Here is a 25,131-nt window from a genome sequence, read left to right as displayed (position 1 = left end):
AGGGGTGGTTGTGCCAGTAGGAAGCTGAAGCAGGATTTCCACCTGTTTGTAGCCACTGTGGGCTACATAGTGAGTTCAAGGCCAGCCTAAACGATAGTGAGACACAGTCTCAGAAATGCAAAAACAATGGAGGTGGCCAGATAGCTCATCGGATTAACGTGCACTTAGCCAGATGCAGCTACCATGGTTTATCCCACTCAGCCAGATGCAGCTACCATGGTTTATCCCACTCAGCCAGATGCAGCTACCATGGTTTATCCCACTCAGCCAGATGCAGGGACCATAGTTCATCTCCCATCTCCTCAAAGCACACTGAGTCAGTGATCGAGACTTGGCGTGGCATTGTGCACCTGTAATCCCAGTGCTTGGGAGTCTGAAAACAGGAGGATCACTATGAGTTCAGTCTGTGTAGTAAGACCTTGTAGACCATGTACTAAATACATTTAAAAAATTCTAAAAACAAAAAAAAAACAAATATATTTCATGACTTACAGATTTAAATGATTCTTGATTACGTCTAGCATTTTTCAGTTATCCCTGTTGCTATTTTCCATTCTTCATCCAGTATTGAGGCATTGTGCTGATTGTTAGCAATTCTTGCCTTGCAATATTAAATATACATTAAATCTGTTTTCTACTAAAATTAATGACTTTTTGAAAATGTAACCTAAATTATTTCTTTTTATTTTACTTATTTAGATTAAGACTAATGTATTATCAATTTCATGTAAAGTAATGAGAGTCTATTTGAACTGCTAGTAATTGCAGTTATAGTAGCGCTTGAATTGAGTTTATAGAGATCCTTATGAATACGTTATTTTCTCCCTTTTGAATTTACTTTAGCACCTTGTAGAACTCATTTTATTTATCCTATTTGATTTTTGTCTTACCACTAGTTGTATATAAAATAAATACTTTTCTACAAAAACAAACTATTATTAATTTAACATGCTTCATAGTGCCCAAAACAAAAAAGTAGTAATTTTAGAATACTTCATATTATTTTAACTAAGAACAATTTTAAGAGGCTATATCAGCTTAAAACTTTCATAGGAGTAGTCACAGATTTTTTTAACCTGTCATAATATCCTCTCTCTCAATTATTGTAGTTTTCTCCATGTTTTCTTCTTTTTCCATTGTCTTCTATCTAATTTTTTTCCAATCTGTAATGTCTTTCCATTTCCTTTTTTCTCTGGTTTGCTCTAGGAACATAGGTAGTATAATTGCTCTTTTTAGGCATCTATCTTCTATTTATAGTCCTGATGCAAAAAAATTCTACAGCAAAATAAATCCTGATCCTTTTGATTTTCTTAATAGTACTCTGGACTTTGGGTGTAGCTTGTGAGAAGTTGTCTCCATTACTTTCAAGAGTATATGGTTTGTGCATAATAAATGGCATGTGTATTCATGGGAATATATGTGCAACACAAGTTATATGAAACAATATAAATGTTACACTTGGAAGTTTGCATGACTAAATTTTATTACCTTGAAAATATTCTGCGTTACCTAAGGTTTGACTTTTATCATGTATTACTTGGAAATAATCTTAGATAGGTATCTCATCAATGAATAGATAATAGCAAAACAAAAGAGGTAAAATCATTTTAGAAATTAATATGAGAAGTATATTTAATAACTAGTTATAGGCTGTCTACTAAATCTATAATAAATACGGTATATTTATCCATGCAAATGGTACTAGTTTAACATCTGAAACGGGTGATTAACTCCAGTTAAATGTTTGTATATTCAACAATTTTTTTAGAAACAGCCTATATTCATTATAATTTGATTTGTGTAAGCTATTAGGTAAGATACAAAATCATTTCTATTTGTACCTTAAATAAGTACAAAAATACACCTTTTATTTTCTGGAGTGCATAATATTTAGCTCTTCACTTTCTGAGATGAATTTTGCTAGTGTGGTACAAACTCTTATGATGTGACAAAGTTAATATATGACAGAATGTTTAGTAGTAAGTTTCCTTACACTTTTTACACAGATTTTTAAATAATTATCATACGCAGTTTATTTTGGTGCAAGTATATTATTGTCACTGGTGTTTGAAGCCTGTGCAATTGCAATTGCAGTGAGGCCTGAGTTTGCAAACTCGCTTTGTTCCCCAGTTCTGCAAACGAGGGCCACATTTGTGTTTGTCTTGGAACAATGACCGCAATCATGTTTGTCACCTGATGCAGAATTTGAAAATAAAAACAGAATTTTACCAATGTTTTGTTTGTGAATCAAACTTAGCAAACAAGTGCATTCATAAATTGAGAAATAACTACATTCTGGGGAATAATTAGCATTTACAAAATTCCATCTGGAAAACAATACAAGAAATACATGAATTATTGAAAAAAGAATTATCTTGACATCATAACTATGCATGGCAACATCTCCTCAGTTTATATTTTGCATATATAGAGAGAAATTTTCATTTAATGTTTTGATAGACATTTTGCTTAAATATGAATATTTATTATTATTATTATTATTATTATTATTATTATTATTCTTATTTTGGCAGAACCAGGAAATGAACTCAGGCCATTGAGCTTGCCAGGCAAACACTTATCCTACTGAGCTATCTCCCCAACCCTTTTGCTTACATATATAAAAAACTACTAACACTAATTTTCCACCCTATTTTTTAACTGTGTTCTAAAAAGTAAAGAGCATTTAATCTTTATGTAAGTTGAAACCATACCACTTTGAACTTACTAGGTCCTATGACATTTTTCATTAATACTTATTCATGTATAAATTCAAGTTTCAGAAGCACCTATAAAAATTCACTACCTAACCAAGAAAATTGAGAATCAGTCATAACAAAAATTGCAAGTGGGAATGATGTTGTGGTTTAAGACTAAATTGTTTTCCAAAAAGTCTTAGGTGTTCAGAATTGGGAATACAGATTATCTAACTGTGAGAACTCTAATATCATGAGATAATTAATGCATTCATGAGATCATTATTCAATGACATTATTAAAGTATAAGAGGAAGTTGTATTGGGTGATCTTGGGAACTATATCCAGTACCTTCCTCTTTTTCTCCAGCTCTTTCCCTCTGAACTATATCCAGTACCTTCCTCTTTTTCTCCAGCTCTTTTCCTCTTCTCTGCCTCTTTGCTGCTATGAGGCGAACAGCTTTGCTCAGCCATACCCTCCTTGCAGAATGAGCTGTGTTCCATCACACCTAGAGCAACAGAACCAGGCAACAATGGGCTGAAATTTCTGGATCAGTGTGCCAAAGGAAATGTTTCCTTCTTTACATTTCTTATACCAGGTCAAAGAAGAAAAGCTAATGGGGAAGTCAGGATTGGGTGACGAGTGGTTACTGTGAAGATGCATGACCCTAAGTGTGAGAAGTCCTTGCACCCTGTTTTCAGGACCAGTTTGATTTCAGGAGGTGGGACGAAGAAGTCCTAATTTGCCAATAACACAGCTTAATGGGTGTTTCTGACACAGCCAGGAAAGTGTGGTAGGAATAGAATGGCAAAGACTACTTTATGAGGTTTCAGATGGGAGCAAGACCTCTATTACTAACTGGAATAAAAGCCATTTATTACATCTGGGCAAACAAGCTGTCTGCATGTGCTCCTTCTGTGAGACTATGTGTGAGGCCTAATAAGGGTGAAGACCTAACTGATTCTAAGATCAAGTAATGTTCAGGTGGTGCAGGGGCATTGCTGGTTTCTTCTAGACAGATTTGTGGTGAGAATAAGGAATAAAAGGAAAAGAATAAAAGGAAAAGAGCAGATAGATTTTAAAGACTTGGCAGATTAACCAAAATACAAAGTAAGTGCAGCCAAAGAGTATGTAGTTGCTGGAGAGACTGTGTCTAGACAAGGAAACTAAGTACTTTGCACTTTGACAGCACAGTAAGTGCTTTGAGGGCCTCTCATGAATAACCTCACCTTACTCTTGCACACTCAAGAGGACATAGCCATGAAATCATTTCAAAGACTTTGACTTTCAGTGAGAGTCCCGGTTTGCCTTACTCAGGGCCACCTAGGAACATTTTCCCCAAGATTTTGTTTCACTGTGTCCAGCTCTCCAGGATCTTAGAGACCACTGCATCCAATGGTCAATTGAAGCTGATTATTATGCAGACCTTACTCGTTATTTGGTGACACTTGGAGACAGATACCACATGTTTTTTCCTCAATGTGATAGGGCTGCGGATTTTGAAGGCTAAGCATAAAATGTACTGTTTTCTATTATTTATTTATTTAATTTTGGAGGTACCAGAGATCAAACTCAGGACTTTGTGCTTGCCAGGAAAGCACTTATTTTGCTGAGCTATCTCCCCAGCCCTGTGCTGATTTATATCCAAAATGTCCTTTAAACTTTTCAAATGTTCAGAAGCGGGTCTTGTGCATGGTGACCTGGCCATGGCAGCTGTAAACTTATCAGCTAAGTAGTCCATTAATGAGATCAAAATTCAGTGTTATTATTGAGAGATAATGGAAACTTAGGAGGCGACCCCTAGCTAAAATAAGTGTGCCTTGGAGGTGTGATCTCGAGGAATGTATGTGCTCCTGGGCCCCTCTTCCACCTCTCTGCTAGTTCTGCTTCCTGCCTGTCATGAGATGAGCAGCCCTATGCCCTTTGCCATGTTGATCTGTTTCACTTTAGACCCATGGCAATAGAGCCAGCTGGCTAGGGACTGAAACATCTGAAAAGGTAAGCTGAAGTAACAATCTCCTCTTTTAAGTTCTTTAGGACACGTGTTTTGTCAAAGCAACTAAATTTGACTAACACAATAATCAACATTTATTTGCATAATCCTCTGGTATTCTACATTAACTTAATAAATTTGTGCTTAAGCAATAGTACTCCAATGTGTAATTTTTGGAATGACTGAAGATCTATCAGAGCAAGGACATTTCAAAAACCCAGTAAAATAGTAACCAAAAAATGAATAAATAAAATAAACCAAAGATCTTTAGAAATACTTTATTTCAATAGTCTGGTATTATTTAAAGTCTTCAGAAAATGGGTTTGTAGAAGTTATAATAAGTGGTATAAAGGCTCAAAGAAGGGAAATGAAGGTGACACAAATGTGTTACAGGGCGTAGACTGGAGGTAACAGAGCATGAGATTCCCTAATCAGTATTAGTAGATGATTTTATTTTCCAATATAGTACATAACAGAAACCATAAATATGATTTTTTACGTTCCCATAAGGAAAATAATCTATTGTTTGGAAAACCATTAATGAAAAATATAGAAGAATGAAATGCTGTGAGTTGTTTGAAATGGAAATATTTCAAGACTTTAAACAAGATCTCGGTAACATGAAACATACAGTGTGAACTATAACTGCCATATATACAACACATGTCAAATAATAAAATACAAAGACACTTTTATTTTATTTTCATTATGTGTACATTCTAAAAATGAATTGAACAAAGAAGTCATGCATTGTTTTCTTAAAAATTTTAAGATGTTAAAAATATGATTGCATTGCTTGAACAATACGAAAGAAGTTCAGCATTAAAGAATTCTTTTATGACTAGTAGAAATGCTCCGATGAAAAACTTCACTAGCTTCAAGCTTATTTCAGAGGGAGTTTACAAAGAGTTTCACAAATCACTTTCTTAGGTTCAACCAAACCTTGAAGGTTTGAATTTAATTGAAGATGTTAAAGTTTCATTTCAGGCTTCAGAGATCAGATCTTCTGAGAAAAGAGTGCAATTTAAAGACAATTATGTTCTTTGGAATGTAATATAAAATCATCCTTATTTTCAAATTAAGGATTTCCATATTAAGATCACAGCTAGATTAGTGACTGGTAAATAGCACATTGCTGACACAAATACCTGTGGGTACCCTTGGCGTCGCTGTAACTTAATCAGTTCGCTACCACATGCTGGCTCTTTAATAAAGAATGATGCTTTACCTAAATTTAAGGGGACTCAGTGCTCTGACCCTGTAAGTTGACTCTAACAACAGACATTATTTGAAAGGACAACTACAGTGACTTTAAAAGTCTCAGGCTCCTAATCAGAAAGCTGACATTTAAATCTTGTTCTACTGATTTACGGGCAGACTTATCTTGTATATTTGTTATAACCATGAGGGTTTCTTTATCTGTAAACCCGATAAGTATAATATTTCTATTACCTGTTCTTCCATGGACTTCACATATTTTCTGTGTCATTTCCCTTGAGGGGATAGTTATGAGAATGGACTGGAATTACCTATATCCTAGTAATCAATACGATATATAGTGCAGTATAAGCATTTCAAAAATTTAATTTTTCCAGCTTTATACAGTGCTAAATCCAGGGATAATCATGATTATAGCCTAATTTAATTGTGGGATGGTTATTGTTATGTATCAAATTAGCTATATCAGTTTATCTAGATATGTAGTCTGATGTTCTGTGGAAGGTCATTTTTGGGTGAAATGAACATTTACATGAGTAATGAAGATTGCTCTCCATAATATGTCTGGCCCTCAGCTAATCAGCTGGAACCCAGAGCAGTTCAAGGAATGAACTCTTCTCTGTCACACCAAATCCCCATGCCTCAGCAAGAGTGAATTCTTCAGCAAAATTGAACTTGGACCATTGTGACCTCTGAATCCCAGGTCTTACACCTGATTCTTTGCAGATCTGAATTGCAGTATCTCATCCTCCCCAAAAGTAAGGCTCTTAGCCCCTTCTCCAGATATAATCTTGTCAACTTCCAGTATCATGCAAGCTGTATTGGTCAGCTGTCCTGTGGCTGGAAGAAAACATCTGACATCTACAGTATCCAGGAGAGGCCAATGCTAGCTTACAAGAGGAGAGGTTAGAGTCTATATTTAGCTGGTTCCAAGGGAGAAAAGTGGCATAGGGTGGTTGTTCCAGATGGAAGCTACTACATGTTGGCATCTGGGATGGTGAGAGCAGGGAAAGAACCAGGGAGTGAAGAGGCAGGTGCCAGGACAGCTCCTAAATCACTCCTCATGACTCACTTCCTCTATGAAGGCCAGATCTATCTAGTAGCTATAAAAGTATCAGTGGATAAACCGACCAATGAAGTTAGTGCCCTCAAAATCCCATCACTTCTCCTGTAGTCCAGTCTTTGCTTAATGTGGTCATGTTGAAAGGATTAACTGATAAATGAACTATCCCTTAAATAATTAAATCTTCCCATAGCTATTGACCTACCTAGACTAAATTTTATGATTTGCATTTCCATATCTCTATTGACCACTGAAATTTCCACCCCAGGGGGACTCCCCATGAATTATCCCTCTATGGGATTCTGCAGTGGATATTTTATGACCGTACATGATTGAGAGACCCATAAAGACATTTTGATACCCCTCCTCTCATGTTTTCTTAGTCTCTGTTACCAGAGTGAGCTGTGGCAGTTTCAATCTTATTTGTTTAAGCCTTTGGTCTTTTCTAATCTCGCTTCTCTTGTTTCATGATACCAGATAAGTACTAAACATATTTTCCTGTTGTTCTGGTGAATACCTATAGTAAATCAGGAACAATTTGACATCCATTTTTGGCAAATTCAACAGAAATCTAATCTCAAAGCTCCTAAAATATTTGAACTGTAATACCAGTTATGCCTTGAATCTAAAGGGTTTAAATTTTAAATCTTTAAACTCTTGTGTCTGATGAATTCCTATTCTGCCAAATCATTCTATGGTTTTCCTCCTGCTGCACTTTTTCACACACCCTCTGTCTTCTGCACAGTCTCTCTAGTATATGCAGGCCTCTCAGTCGATGTCACTAACCACATTTTGCTCCCAGGCCCAGCCCAGGAGATTAAACACTATTGTGGGAAACTATGCAATTACAAGAACTTGTGCAAGTGTAAAGATATGAAGCAGAGTTATAGCCAGAATAAGAGAATATTAAAATCTTTTTCATTTATCTTTCAATCACAGTATGTTGTTCTTATCTGCATTTTATGTGTGCTGTCCTGACATTGGTGCCAGTTCAGACAGAAGTCCCTCCTGCTTCTCAGATTGTCTACAACATTATCCATCACAGGACTTCTGAAATTCACTATAGCATACTTTAAAACAAAAGGAAGGAAAAGTGAAGAGAAGTCAATACAAGAAATTAGACACAGTATATGTAGCAACCTGTTGCTAATATATTCTATTTTTGTAATGTTTTTCTTTGTTTCTCTGTTTAGGCCCAGTGTGAAGAAGTAATTGAAGTACTATTATAATGCAGATCAAATGGAATAATATCTGTTTTTCTCTGGTTTTTTTATGACTGTGCTTTAGGAAACTGCCTGCTTTACCCTGTGTGTTAGTTTATACTAGCATTGTATCTGTTGGAGCTGTCCAAGCTACCTTGTTAATTGCATTATCCTTGTAGCCAATTTGCAAGACTAAAATACAGATATTTACCATTGTCTAAAATACTTTGATCATTACCTGATAGAGGAAATTAAAATCTCTAAATGATATCTACCATAAGAGAAAACTCTCAATGCTATTTCAATTTATGTTTTCTTTCCCTTAGTCTTATGGAGTAAGGATTATTTCACATGTAGAGCTAATTGATAGCATAGATATAGCATTTTACCTCATTCTTTATTGTCTGTATTGATGCATGTCCTAATTCCATAGCTTTAAAATTAAGAAATCCTACAGCACTCCATATGCCTAAATCACTACACAGACCTTATATGTAATAAGATGAACTCTGTTACTCTTCAGAGGTCCTCTCTCTGCTCTTCTCCCTTGTCTTTATTATACTTGAGGATTTGGAAAATCCTCCTCTCTGCTTTAGCAGTGATCCACAGACTTCCAGGTAGATATTGATATTAGAGTATAACAAGGCATTATTTCATTATTTTGAGTGGAAGTCTGGGAAGAAGTAATCATGCAGAGCTCTTCACAGCATCCTCAAGTACATGAGCTAGAGACAACAATACTGGGAGGTTGTGCAGTTAGAGACCAGACCTTGTTTATGACTTGCAGGAAATAGAACAGCTACTTAGGAAGACCACGGGTGCACTTACAGGACATTGGCACAGTTTAGAGTCTTCTAATTCAAACACAAATTGGCTATAAGGATAATGCAATTAACAAGGTAGCTTGGACAGGTCCAACAGATATAATGCTGGTATAAACACTCAGGGTTAAAGCAGGCAGTTTCCTAACAGCACAGTCATAAAGAGACTAGAGAAGAATAGATATTATTCCATTTGATCATCATGATAATAGTATTGCAATTACTTCTTCACACTGGGCCTAAACAGAGAAGCAAAGAAAAGCAAAGAAAAAAATTATGAAAATAGAAAATATTAGCAACAGGTTGCTACATACACTGTGTCTATTTTCTTTTCTTTTCTTTTTTTTTTTTTAACAGAACTGGGGATTGAACTCAGGCCCTTGCACTTTCCAGGCAAGTGCTTACTCTACTGAGTTATCTCCCCGGCCCCTGTGTCTATTTTCTTATATTGACTTTTCTTCACTTTCCTTTCTTTTGTTTTAAAGTATGCTATAGTGCATTTCAGAAGTCACAGTGATGAATCATGTTTTAGACAATTTGAGAAGCAGGAGGGACTTCTATTTGAACTGGCCCCAGTGTCAAGACAGCACATGTAAGCACGGGAAACCACTCACATACAAAGCGTTGGAGAGAAGACACACTTACAACTCAGGTCTGAGAAGAGAGTTGAGTGAGAAAAGACACTGGCAGGCAGTTAACAGTTGGAGGGAATGGTAGACTCTGAAGGCATTCGTGGGCTTGTGCACTTGGAATTCCTTCCCAGCACTAAGTTTGCTTAGAAAGTAGAGACATAGCATGGTATGAAAGCAGTGAGTTTTGGAAGACATCAGTGGCTAACTGGCATCAAATTCATTATCAGATAGCCTTGCTACATCATATGCTCAATGTGTCACAAGCCTATTTTCACATCTAACACCAGAAATGATATTCACTCTTTAAATTGCCCATTTCACGTTTATCTGATACTCAGTTCTGTCCAATTATCTCATTTTCACAAAGCTGTTAAAAAGCAAAGTTCAACAAGGTCCACGAGTCACGTTTTTATCTCTCCAGTCCATGCTATTCTTGTATATCCCTACATCTTTTATATTTATGCCCTAGAATTATTGCTAACACAGATGTCTTATAATACTGCATTTTGTAAATTTTTCTAAGTATTTTGTAGTAATGATTCACGTATTCCTTTAATTCTATTATTTCTGTAAACTATAAGTTATATGTGGGGACCTAATTAAAGTTAGTTCATCTTCCCAGTTTTACTATTACAGAACACTAAACTTTCCACATGTGCTGCACATTCCATCAAGCCATGAATAATGTCCTGCTTGCTATAATTTAAGAGATTCTTAAATAAGTGATAATTCATATAGTGGCAATCTGTTGTGTTCACTAAATTTTAACTATTTATTCAGAAATCTCCACATATATTTTTTAGGAGGGAATTTCATATATTGTAAACATCCAGGTTCCTCAATTAGTCCACCAAATGTGTCTGAATTATGTTCTCACTCAGCTTGTTGTTACTAAACAATGGTCAACATCTAGCTATTATTTGACCAAACTAGGGCATTTCACACAGCTGATTTTCCTTTCTTCTAGTTAAGAATTATTTTACAAAACTTTAGAGATTTAGAAATTTTACTTCATTTTAATTTAATTTATTTTTTGGGGGAAGGGTCTATACAGGGTGTTCAGAGTTTCACTACTAGATCAGACTCATAGAGATCCACCTGTTTATAGCCTCCCAAAAGCTGGCATTACAGGCGTGAAACCCCATGCCCAGTCTCAATTGCTGTCTCAGTGTGCCCTAGGGGCAAGGCTGGCATGGCAGGCCCAGCGATCAAACCCCCAGATCCTGCACCTGCTTGCAGATATTTTAATCCACTCAGCTATTTGGCCAACCCTTAGAGATTTCAGATTTTGTTCTTGCTTAATATTTCTTTACTATTCTTGGTCTCTTTGCAAATACTTTGCTTGATTCTGTAGGGTTTTTATAATTTATTTTATTTTGAAGAGTAAAAACAGAAGCAAAAGCAAATAGAAAAAAGACAGCGAGAGGGTAACGCGCAACAATGTATACGTTACAGATTTTTGAAACAGGACTAGCCAATTAACAATGGTTGTTACATTATCTATTTTTATAATCAAATCTGTGGGTCAGATTAACATATATAGTTATGTAAGTTTGGGAAAATAATTGAATATTGGCACTTGTTTTCAAGAAATCTTAATATTTTCCTTGTCTTTTTGTTTTAATTTATTTTAAAGAGAGTATAATAACTGAACTTAAGGAGTAAATAACAAAGATGAGAGGAAGAAGAAAAAATAGGAAAAAGGAGTGAAGGAAAAACATACAAGTATATATACCACATGGCTGAGTTGATTGTACTCATAATTTTCATCAGCTTTTTTTAAAATAGTAGTTAATGTTTAGAATTTTCACCTTGACAAATTCTGTATGCTGATATCTGCAATCTGAGTGATTACATCAAGGACAGCAACGGGTAACACAGAACTAACGGTTGAACACCTCTCATCTTGGTCTTCCGTATGTGTGTTTCTCCGGTTTTCACAGATTCCTCCATATTGGATAGCCTAAAAGTTGGGTCAGAAATGGTTTTTCAACACAGTGCAATGATTCTTTAGTAGGAAATGACTGTGCTCTCTTGGGACACTCGTCAAGAGCTGGGGACATCTTGGGCGTCTCCAATTCGGAGTTGTTGTTGGTGGAAAGATGGCATTCAATCTGCTAAATTTCCTAAAGTGTACCAGATAGCTTCTTAAAGCAAAGAATTACCTAGATGCCAAAATAAATAAATAAATAAATAAATAAATAAAAGGATTACCCAGTCTGTGATATCGTCATGCTAATGTTGAAAAACATTGATGCAAAAGATCTTTGGCTGATTTGATTTCAGTCTCATTATTTTAAACACTTTTGAAGGGTCAGTGACTGTCAAATTTAAATATTCTTTAGATAGTGAACCAGGAATCTACTGTCTACTTTCTGTCACACCTCAAATGTCTAATAATATTTCCAAGTTGCACACCAAGTAAATTTTACAGAGTTCTATTGTCTCCGTTACCCTTCTCTCCTTGCTGGGACAAATACCCAACACCCAAAATGAAGGAAAGAAAGGTTTCTTTAACTTACAGTTAGTGGAGGTTTCAGTCCACACTCATCTGGCTCCAAGGCAGGCTGGCACTTGGCACAGATCAACCTTTCATAGTGGCATCAAAGAACAGAGAGCAAAATGGAGGGGTAGTAGCAACAATGGCAACAGGGAGGAAGTCTGTCTCTCTGTCTCACTTATGTTACCTTCTGGCTATCCACCTCAGGCTGGGTGTAGCACTCACACGCATAATCCCAGCAGTACTAAAACTCATAATCCCAATGGTTCATGAGTTAATCTCAAACTCTGGAAGTTCCTGCCCCCTGATTGTGTGAGGCTTTGGGGGGACAACTAGTCAAAAACATATCTGAACACACCCATCCAGACTCATTGTGTTCCTAATTTCATTAAAAATGTATACACTTTTAAAAGTAAACATATAAACACATCTTTGATTCTCACAATCTCCAATGATGCACATTATCTTACCTTGCAAATATTTTGACAGTGGGCACTACCTGATGTCCATTTTTTTGAATAAAAATATTTGAATTTCATTGTTTCCTCTATCACAACTTCAAAATCGCTGGTACATTTGTACATTTCCTAGCTTTGAAGTGAAACATTCTGTCATGCTTTTATTTATACTATTCATAATGGAATGTATACATGCTATATTTATATTTTTATTTATAGAAAATATATTTGTTTTTATAGTTTATATCTATATTTATAACTTATTTATTTTTATTTTTATAACTTATTTATTTTTATTTTTATATTTATTTCTTAGAGGATTAACATTATTTGTTTTAGATTATCCAATGTGTCAGTCTGCAAAAAATAAGAAGATAAGTCAGTGTTTATTTACAGATGAATATTTTGTATACTTTTGTATACATTTACATAAAATTCGGAAGCATTATACGTTAAGATTGAATATGTACCTTTTTTTTTTAGAAAGTAACTCATCAAAAAATTAAACAGCACTAACAGTCTGTAATTATGGCAACTTGAATTCAGTTCATACATATATTTTAGGAAATATTAGTATAGATCACCTGATACATTGAACTAATTTATTTTAACAGCTTATTATCAGAAGCAAGATAGTTGAGAGACTTTGAATATTTGTAGATACACTAAGTAGTGTGAAAGTTATAAAGGTTTATTTGTGCTTACCAGTTAAAGCTGATCATGTGTAACTTTAATTAAATGTTGGAAAATGTGTTTTCTTAATGCTGCAGAATAATTGGAAAAGATAAAAGGTTGTTTGATAATGAAATGTGTCCCTTCTTCTTACCCAGAGACAAATCCAAAATATTATAAATCATATTTTAATGTTTCCTTAATTTTAAAGGAAAATATGGCCTCAGTGCTTTAGTTAACAAAATATTAATAAGACTAAGCTTCTATTGAATATATTACATTTTGATATCAGTAATTATTTCCAATGCCATTAAAATAACTATTCCAATTAACAACTAGTTTATTACCAAACTCAGTTTTATGCTTTCTAAAAAATATGTATACTTCTTCATGGTTATTCATTTAAAAAGATCTCATTCTAGTATCTGTGTCTCTAACAGTTTCTAAACTTTTAAACATATTTAGATACATAAGTTTTAATAAAAATGAGTTTTGGGGTCAGTCAGATAACTCAGGGGACATAAGTGCCTGTTTAGCAGAGTGCAGCGGCCCCGTTCAATCCACAGTGTGCTGTGCCGGCCCCACCACTACCCAGACGCGCTGAGACAGTGACTGAGACTGGGCTTGGTGGCAAGTGCCGGTAATCCCAGCACATGGGAGGCTAAAAACAGGAAAATCAGTACGAGTCCAATCTACATAGTGAGATCCTGTCGACCCTATACCAAAAACATAAAAAATTAAATGTATTAGAGGTAAAAAGCAGATTAGGTAAAAATAATATTTAAAGGCCTAAGCTGAAAGATTTGTATTCCAAGAAAATATATCTTTCCACGAAAATGCAACATTTCATTTCTTTGCTGAAACAAATATGAGGACTACATTACATTCTCATGCAATCTACAGTTCCTTAGTACAGCTACGATAAAATGCCACAAATTAATATTTGAATTCTCTCCTGGTTTAAGGAGTCTGAAATACAGGATCAAGGGATTAGTGATAGCTCCTCTGAGGGCATGAGAGTCACAGTCCCACGCCTCCTTCCCAGATTCTCTGCTCATAGTTTCAGCAGCTTGTGTGCTTCCTTGGCTTCCAGGTTACTCCAAATTCTGCCTGCACTTTTCATTGTTTTGTTCTGTTCTCTGTATCAGTTTCTAAAACCTGCGCTTTTTATAAGGTCAATAAAAATCAGAAAGAGGGGCCATTGTAAATCATATGACATGTTAATGATATCAGTGAAGTCTTTAAGCCTAATTTGTGTAAACCTGATATGTTCTGTGTGGACATGAATTTGAGAGGAATTTAAATAAATTTAGGGTGTACTATATCTACCCCTTTACCCTTTTCCCAAAATGTATGTCTGTCCTATGCATAAAATACATTCATTGCCATGCAGGCATCCCCTAAATCTTAGTATACATTTACAACAATGTAGCACTGTCAGACAAATTTCTCCCTAATGAAACCTAGAAGTATGATGGTGTTCATCCATTCTATTTGATGACTGTCTCCTCTAACATGACCTGATAATATTTCAGTTGGTGAAACCTGAAACTCTCTTTGGATACTCTGTTTGTCAAGGGTATACACACTTTTAGACACAAGGATCCTTTTACTGACTCTGTTCTACTCCTCTTTTCTAGATACTGAGAGTTTCCAACAACCTTTGATGTTGTCTGACTCATGAATCACTCTAGCTCTACCTTTTTGAATGACCTTTTCTGTAAACCTGATTGATTGGCTCCACGGGTTACATACCTAGTGTTTTTAACAGAAAGTTGTTGAGCTACTCTTTTCTTCTCTTCTGAGTACATTGTAATATCTCCTTCAATTCAGGTAGAAAATTTTGCAAATCATCATGTTCTTGTCCATTTTCAGTTAGAGTTCCTTTCTTAATGTATCTCTTTTCTCTTGCATTTCTCTTATAATTATAAGAAGCAAGAAAAAAACTAACCCATACCTGTTAAATTTTGTATAGAAATATCATCAGCTAAATACTCAATTTCACCCCTTTCTATCACATGCTAGAGCACAATTTAGTCAATTTTAGTTTACACAAAAAACCCACTATATTTTCTTCTAGTATCACTTAACTTTACTTTCATGTCTAAGAGAGACTATAACACAAACACCTTTAGTGGTGAATTTCTTCCACCATGTGTTTATCACAGTAGAAATATTCTCTGCCTTTCCCCATTAATGAATTGCAAGGTATTTGCAAACTTTTATTGTATTGTATTTTGCAAACTATAACTTCTATTTTTTGTAGCATCACCCACTTTCAGATACCAAGATCTATATTTATAAAGGAACAGATCAAAAACACAATCAATAAGAGGTACATATAGATACATTTATTAGTATTTACAGATATACATGGGTCAATATTAAATAATTAATTTTAAGTAATTTTCTCACAGAATTGTGGAAGTTGACAAGTCTGAATTACATGTGAGTCTCCAGCGGGTGGTAAGTCAGGCAGAAGCTGATGTTACAATCTTGAGACAGAATGTTTCTTTTCTTTTTGTTTTCTGTCTTCTTTTCTCATTTTTTTCTTTTTCCCTCTTCTTAATATTTCATAACTTTTTTCTAATTCCAATTTTATATGCCTGTTCCTGGTAATCTAAACAAATAATATGAAAATAACATTATACAATACAAAAATTACTGTCAAATGCATATTATTTTGTTTAGTGCAAGGCTGTATCATTTGTATTTTTTTCTGTTTTATACTATTTTGTACTCTCTTTTTTTTCAGTTTTATTGATAAACAGATACCAATGAGACAGTTTCAAATCAAATCGGAAGTACAGTTTCAACAAATAATACACTGCATATATTCTTAGTGACTAATTGCTGTACAAGATGCGGACTTGTGATCCTATTTACAAACACCATTAAAACAAATCATTCTATTCATTAAGAGAATGCAACTATATAGCTATCCTAACCACTTTGAATACACAGATACAACATGGACATTCATCGGTATGCCCCATTTTCTCTAAGTTCCGTTATTGAATATTATAGGTGTGTAAACTCAGCAAAATATTCTAAAAGAGTCCAAGAGGAAAGTGATCGATGACGTAGAGTGTGCCTAAGGAGAGTCACATAGGGAGAAGACACTCTCTCATGCTTTCACAGAGAGCACATTGGCCAAGCAATGGCCGTGACTCATCCACATGGCTGCACTGACAAAGGTTCTACAATCTGAGGTACAGGATCTCAGGATAAATCCTGAGGGCATTTCACTGACCTTCTCAGACCAAAAAGCTACAACTCTTGTTGCATAGGTCCTGCTTTACCTTGGTCTTAACCATCCAGTAGATAAGTACTATTTTGTACTCTCTTAAAAAACTATTCAGGATCCGGAGGACCCCAGTCATCTCACTCACGCGCTGGGCCTGCACTCTGGGTCTGTTCAGAATCCTGCGGCCCCAGTTCATCTCTCTCTCACTCATTTCTAGAGGCAAATATTACCAAATCCAAAGAAAGACCCAACTATAAAAAAGAACTACAGAACAATCTCCCTAATGAAAATTGAGGCAAAAATCAACAATTAAAATAGTGTCAAACAAAATGCAGCAAATTATCAGAAAAGTTATACTCTATGGCCAGGTGGGATCGAACCCAGGAATGCAGGGATGGCTCAACATGCAAATTTATAAATGTAACACACCACATCAACAGAGCCAAAAACAAAAAACACATCATCATCTTAATAAGTGCGAATGAAGCTTTGGTCAAACTCCAACACTCATTCATGATACAAACACTACAAAAAACTGGAGTAGTTGGACTCTGCCTCAATCTGATAAAATCCATCTATGATAAAACAACAGCTAACTTAATTCTAAAAGGAAAAAAAAAACTTGAAATCTTTTACTCTAAATTCATGCACCAGACAAGAATATCTACTATCAAGATAACTGTTCAATACATTCCTAGAAACATTAGCAAAAACCATTTCATGGGAGAGAAATGAAAGGAATAAGAATTAGAAAGGAAGAAGTTATATTATCATTATTTTCAGATGACGTTATATTCCACATGGAAGGCAAAAAAACTCTACCATGAGACTCTGAGAATTAATAAACAAATTCAGTAACAAAGCAGGATACACAGTCAACACCCAAAAATCAATAGCATTCCACTACACAAGCAACTAACTCACTGAGAGAGAATTTACAGAAACAATACCCTTCTCAACAGCATCAAAAAATAAAATACTTAGGAATTAACCTAACAAAGGAAGTAAAAGATATATACAATAAAAATTACAGTACTCTGAAAAAAAATCAAAGTTTTCAGAAAATTGATGATTCCTTGTTCCTGGATAGGAAGAACCAACAATGGGAAATAGCTATATTTCCCAAACCATTATACAAATCTAATGCAATCCTGATGAAAATACTACTGCATATTTCATAGATCTAGAGAAAACATTAGCAAAATATATTTGAAACCAGGAAAGATCTAGAATAGCAAATGCTACCTTGGAAAACAAAATCAAGACAGGAGGCATCACAATCCCTGACTTGAAGTTATACTACAAAGTTACTTTGATAAAAATCAGCATGATACTGACAAAAAAGGACATGAGATTGATGGAACATATTAGAAGATACAGACACAATTACAAATACCCTTGAGCACCTTATCTTTGCAAAGGGGCCTAACAGGTTCACTGGAAGGAAGACAGCCTCTTTAATACATGGTGCTGAAAATACTGGCTTGCTTGCTTTTTCTTTCTTCTTTCCTTCTTTCTTTCTTTCTTTCTTTCTTTCTTTCTTTCTTTCTTTCTTTCTTTCTTTCTTTCTTTCTTTCTTTTTTTTTTAACCAGGGATTGAACTAAGGCCCTTGTGCATGCCAGGGAAGCACTTGTTCTACTGAGCCATCTCCCTGGCCCCCAAAACCTTGCTTTCTACAGGCTGAAAATTAAAATTAAATCCAGATCTAACACTATACATTAAATTAAAGTCAAAGTGGATTAAAGATCTGAACATTAAAACAGAAACACTAAATCTACTGGACAAGAAAGTGGGGGGAAATCGAGAAGACACAGGGGCAGGCAGTGAATGAATGAACAAATCTAAGGCTGGGGAGATAGCCTGGATGATTAATCCCCTGACAGGGAAAAGCAAGTCCTGAGTGCAATTCCTTGTTCCAACTCCCCACCTCCACAAAAAGCAAGACCAAAACCCAAACTGCACAGGAAATACTTAAAGAATCAACAACAGGGATCACATCTCATTGAAAAGTTTTTGGGCATCATAAAAGGAGAAAAATCACCAACAGAGTGAAAAGTAAGTCCACAAATTGGAAAAAAATCTTAACCAACAATAATTCTGTAAAAGTACCTCTATATAGAGTATACAATAAACAATACCAAGAAAAGAAATCAGGAACCCAAAATTCAAAGATTCAATCCAAAAATGGACATATAAGATGAATATACACTGCTCAGATGAAGAAATACAAATGGCAAATAAGCACATAAAAAACGTTCCACAACACTGGCCATTTGAGAAATGCAAATTAAAGCAACACTGAGATTCCATATAACACCAGAAAAAATGTGATGACAAAGAAATCAACTAATAACAAATGTTGGAGAGGCTATGAGGAAAAAGGAACACTTCTCCACTGTTCGTGGGATTGTAGGCTGGTGCTACCTCTATGAAAATCAGTGTGAAGATTCCTGAAAAAATTAGGATTAGAAATCCCATTCAAAAGGGCCAGCCAGATAGCTCAGCAGACTAAAGCACCTGCTTTGGCAGAGTGCAGCAGCCAGGTTCGACCCACGGCCTGCCTGCCATGCCGGCCCCACCCCCAGGGTATGCTGAGATGGCAATTGAGATTGGGCATGGTGGTGTGTGTCTATAAACCCAGCCCTTGGGAGGCTGAAAATAGGAAAATCACTACAAGTCTGACCTATGTAGTGAGACCCTGTACAACCTGTAGAGCCTGTCCTAAATTCATTAAAAAAGAAAAAAGAAAGAAAGAAACTCCATTCTGCTCAGCTATTCTCCTCCTGGTTTTTTTTTTTTTGTTGTTTGTTTGTTTTTTGTTTTTTGTTTTTTGTTTTTTTTTGAACCGGGGATTGAACCTCCTGGGTATTTTTGCAGAACTAAAAACATCACACCACAGTGTTATACCCTGTCAAAATTGACTATTTTGTTGCCCTTCTAACCTTGCCGAGTTCCTGTTCTGTATGCGCCTACCCCTCCCAACTCCTCACCCCTGTGCCCCAAGTCTTATGACATCTGTACCCCAAACTCTCTTATCTTATGAACTCTGTGTGACTACCAACTCAGCACTCCCACCTAACAGGACCACCCCATGAACTAATGACCCGCTGTACCCCATGATATCTGATTTCAGCACCCCACCCAAAGGAACCACCCAATGAACTAATGGCCCTGCCATTTCTTCCTCTCCACCCCTTCCCTGTTTTTGCGGTTTTCAAGGTTAAATATTGATCCTTGTCAATGCTCGGCGCGCACTTAGGCACTTTGTGCTGGGTGTTGCCGCTGGGTACCAGCTAAAATAAAGCGCTTCTTTTCACTTTTGGACTTGCCTGGTTGTCATCTGATTTTTGAGCTACAACACACAGTGATATGAACACTCCCATGCCAGTACAATGTGTCATAGTTAAACGCTGGCCACAAGCAAAGTGCCCCAAAACTGAGGAATGGATAAAAATAGATGTGGTATTTTGGTATTATGCAGTATTACTCAGCCAAAAGAAAGATAAACTTGAGGCCTTCACAGGTAAATGGATGCAACTAGAGGCTATACTTACAAGTGAAATAAAACAGCTCCATGTGTAAACATCATATTATCTCCCTAGCATAAGTACCTGAAAGAGTAAATAAAATCTGAAAGGGACAATAGATTCTGTGAAGAAAAAAAAAAAACTGAGCAAAAGGAATAAACAATTAGCATGAGGGAAAGAACAATGATAGGAAAAGGGGGTAAAAATCATATATGTATATACACAGAATAGTTAAAATGATTGTATTACTAATTTCTGTCAGTTTTTTGAAGGTAGCAGTTAATGCTTGAAATTTTTACTCTTAGCAAATTTATGTGCTTGTATTGAATCTGAGCAACTATGTTTAAGACAACAATGGGCAATATAACAACCACGGTTAAATATCTATCATCTTGTATTTTTTAAATTGCGTATCATTTCTGATGTCTTATCTATTATTTTTATTTTCTTACTAAAATAAAATTTTAAAAATGCCTCTTGAGTTATCCTGCTCTGGGCTCCATCTCGTCAGAGGGACTTTGTATCACTTTCTTTTCTTTATTTCCTTTCTTTCTGTTTTCTTTCTTTTGTCAATAAACTTTACTCTTGTTTTGAAACCAACATTAGATTTCTGCACATCATCATCACATAGTTACATTTAATGCAGGGATTGGTGCCTGTATGTAACTCATCTTAATCATCTTAATTCCTTTTATTACTGCTTGTGCACTCTCTTCCCCTTGGCTGTGCTATGTCAATTTGCTGTACATGTTAGTTCATTTTAAAAATAATTTCATGTCATGTTTAATTAAAGAGCTATGTCATATAATCTAGAAAACTTAATATGGAAAATTAACTATTCCAGCTGGGGAGATGGCTCAGTAGAATAAGAGCTTCCCTGGCAGGTGCAAGGGCCTGAGTTCAATCCCCGGTTCTGCAAAAAAAAACTATTCCACTAAAAAAGTACAGTTAATATTTTTGTTAATATATGTATTATGTTTAAACTTACTTTTATTTGGGTAAATTGTTGAAAAGCATGTATTGTCACATAATACTCTTGTTGAAATAAAAATATTACAGAATGAAAACTAATTTTGTAGAATACATTCATTGTGACTCAAATCAAATTTAGTTTAAACATCATGTTATTTTTCTATAAGAATATATATTTTTTAATTTAAATTACTTGACATTTAAAGCAAAATCTCCTAACTATGGTGTATTTTTCTTTCACTTTTATTGTCTTAGTGGTCCCAAAGAGTTTGCCACAACCATCTTTATTTTAGTATTCAATTTAGCCCTAAGTTAGTGCAATTATTCTGGATATGAAGTAAATATGTGAGAAGATGAAGTCTTATTTCAGTGAAAAAATTGGTGTTCAAAAAAATTGCTTAGAAAAAAAAAGCAAAAAAAAAAAAAAAAAATTGGGCTGGGGAGATGACTTAGTAGAATAAGAGCTTTCCTGGCAAGTGCAAGGGCCTGAGTTCAATCCTTGGTTCTGTAAAAAGGAAAAAAAAAAAATTGCTTGCTCTACAAGTGTTTTCTAACTAGTTTCTATGTATGTTCTGTAAATTAGAACATCTTTTAATGCACCTAAATTATGGAGGTTGCAGATATAAATTTAGCTACTTGATTAGGATGATAATCACTATGTAATGCAAACGTGTTAATAAAAATAAAAACTGAAAACAAAAGAAGTTATTCTCTAAGTATAATCTCTCATTTCTGAGATTAAGGATGCTTATTATTATACTGAAGTCATGCTTATTTGGAGACATAACTTTCAAAAATGAAAAGCTTAATACACCTGTGGTTAAAAAAGTATGTGTATTTATATTAATACAATATATATGCATCGCTTAAAGCATTTCATAAAATACAAGTGAGCAAACAATAAGGGGATTTTCTTTTGACCTTGTTGCTATTTTTAATTACTTCACCTGAATCTGTCACCTAGGGACATCATCAATCATCTCGAAGACTTCCATACATTTCTTGAGCTGCTTGTTCCTAACCAAATGAAATAGATGTTCAGGGAAAGTTTTTAAAAAACTTGCTAGACAGAGCCATTACAGTAGCACCGTCATTGCATTTTAAATCATACAGTGGTAAAAGAAGCATAGTCATAACGAATAAACAGAAGGATTCACTAGCCTTCTTTGTAAACACCAACGAAGTCTCATAATTATGTTTGTTCCTTGTGAATGGCCTCGATGCTACTATAATGTTTAAATCAATACTTTGATGTTAATAACTTTCATGTGTTTACATTCTTTCCTCACCAGATGACCGTTCATAAACAATGATCATTTATTGAATAATTTCCAATGTCCTTAGAATGGCATTAACTCTTATTGAAGATATAAAAAGAGCTTTGGTAATAGGCATGGCAGTGTCCTCCTGGTTGTCTAGTTTATCTCTAAGGAAAATAAAAAGCTTTAACATCTGATTTCAGTGATAAGTTTAACGTACTTACAAGCTATCAATTTGCCATGTTGACTTACTCAGTTTCCACATTGTCACTGAGAATTAAACTTATCATGTATTTCTTAAGGAATATAGATGAAGAATTTGAAGTCATGGATGTGGAATATTGATAGCATTTCCTGTTATAACACACTCTTATTTCAGTTTCCAAATGTCAGTATTCACAGAAGTCATATTTCTGGAAATATTTTCCAATTATGCTTAAAGTCTGTTCTTTAAATGTATCTTCCTCTGGTTGTTCTTGCAATACTATGCACAGTGCTGGTCAAGGTCTCCCCATATTATAAGGTAGAATCTTCCAGTCTAGCAGCTGTGTGCCACAACTTCAACTAACAGCTTGGCCCTATGCAGTGCTAGGAATTCAATTTTTGGCAATTCTAGACAAATAATAACAGCTTTTCAAATCTAATATTTAATCTTATCTATAACCCGATGCAATAGATGTACAAGGAAAGTTTCTAAAAACATGGCTAGACAGAGTCATAACAGTAGCACCCTTGTTGCATTTTAAATCATACAGTGATAAAATAAGCATGATCCTAGTAAATAAACAGAAGGATTCAGTAGCCTTCTTTGTAAACACCAAGTCTCATAATTATGTTTGTATATCTACCCCCCCCCATCTTAAACACCTTACCATTCATTTTCCCCATGTTCACCTCTTTGGGACTGCCTTTTGGAAGCAAATTTTTCCACTAAGAAGAATGTTGTTGATGTCTCCAGGATGATTCCAAGAAGCACTAGTGTACATCCCTTGTGTCTGTAGCTTGCAGCATGTTTGTCCCTTCTTGAGAAAAGAAAACTAGTCTATGGACCTAGGATCTGGGGATCTCTACACTGAAATATTCTTTTCTAGTAAGAAGAACATGTCAGTGGCTGAGCCTAGGTATTTTTCTTATCTCCACTATTATAATTGGACCTTTTGATTTTACCACTCATAATGCAATTATCTCACATATGATGCATGGTGCCAGACAATCCATGCACTTTCTATGTACAACTAACCCTGGACCCTTATAGGTGACCCCACATTACATGAATATTTAGAATATGTTTTGTATTTTCCCTCTGGTGATTATCCTAGGTCACACAAATATTTAGTTAGCTAGCACACTGAATCTAGTAATGAATCAGATATTGATAATAACTACAGAAAATAATAAAGTATGGCAATAAGTGTATTAGACAGGATGTAAAACAGAAGAAAAAGAAAAATCCAATTACTGGAAAAATAATAAAGAGAATTCAATGTAGGGAATTAGTAGCACAGGGAAAGGAATGGAAGCCTATAGAATAATGAGGCAACTCAGAGTTTTTGGAATAAAAAGGTGATAGTAAAAAAAAGAAGTAGAATTATAGAGCTCAAGGATTTTTTTTTTTTGCACAATATGTTTGTTTCCTATTTGACTACAATAAGTCACTGAAAACTTAGTAGCTAATACAAAAAACATTAATTCATTCTCAGTTCTAGAGTAAGAAGTCTGGAATCTGTTTCATTAGAACTAAATTGAGATTATGGCCCCATCTCATTCATACTACAGGCTTCAGGACAAAATGTATTAATTTTTTTCAGTTTCTGGAGCTTCATTATTGAACAGGCTATCCCTCTATCTTCTAAACATCATTAGCATCTTGCTTAATTTTTTGATGATGTCTTCTCTCATGGAAATCTTCTAGCTTACAAGGATTTGTTTATCACCTTTTGGCTCAGTTCAACAATTTATGAGAGTATTTCAATCTCAGTATTCTTGCTTTAATCCCACACATAGAGACATACCACAGAGGTGATCTTTACAGGTTGCAGGGATTAAGGCCTAAACCTTTGGGTAGTCATTTTTCAAGCTACTGCATTCTTCCCTGAAATACTCAGGATTCACATCATCCTTGTCACTCTAAATATATAACAGCATCACCCAAATATCTTATTGACATATTTTCCATTCAAAACTCCTAAATCTCATTTCCTAAATTCTTCATCAGTGTGGGGGGTGATTCTAAGTATTATGCACCCTGGAGTAAACTTACTGGTTATCTGTTCACTTGTAGGAGTCTGAAAAGTGCTTTTTTCTCCCAGAGTAAAGTGCATGATCTGCAGTTATAGATGTCCTCATTATAAACAATAGAAAATTAAAGTAAGAAAAGAGTCATTAACTTTACACAGCTCTGAAATCTTAGCTGGATCTATTAGATTTAAAAGCCAGGAAATGATCCTCCCTGGAGCTTGGCTGCATCTCCTATGACTGTCACTTCTGAGTCTGAGCATCTTTATTCTGGGATCAATGCTGTGTGCATCGATCCATAAGCTATGCACATTGATCCTGCTGTACAGTAGTATCTTCAATACATGTTGAGTAAGCTCATCTCTATTCTCAGTTCCTCACAGATTGATTTAAACGGTGCATGAGTTACATAATGAGCATCTTCCAACACTTCTCAGATAAATTAATGTTGGCATTTTTACATAGTGTATACACTAAAATTGATTGTTAGATTCATTGAATTTAGTTTAGGGTATGATTTTATGACTGAAAACCTCTTAATTTTATCATATTTAAATTTTGAATAGGATTCTAGTTTCTCTGTGTTTTACTATGAATATCAAAAAGTACCCAGGATATACTTTCAAAATTGTAGT

This window comes from Octodon degus, unplaced genomic scaffold, assembly GCF_000260255.1.
Source record: "Octodon degus isolate 3935 unplaced genomic scaffold, OctDeg1.0 scaffold00106, whole genome shotgun sequence".
Taxonomy (NCBI): Eukaryota; Metazoa; Chordata; class Mammalia; order Rodentia; family Octodontidae; genus Octodon; species Octodon degus.
This window is presented reverse-complemented; position numbering follows the sequence as displayed.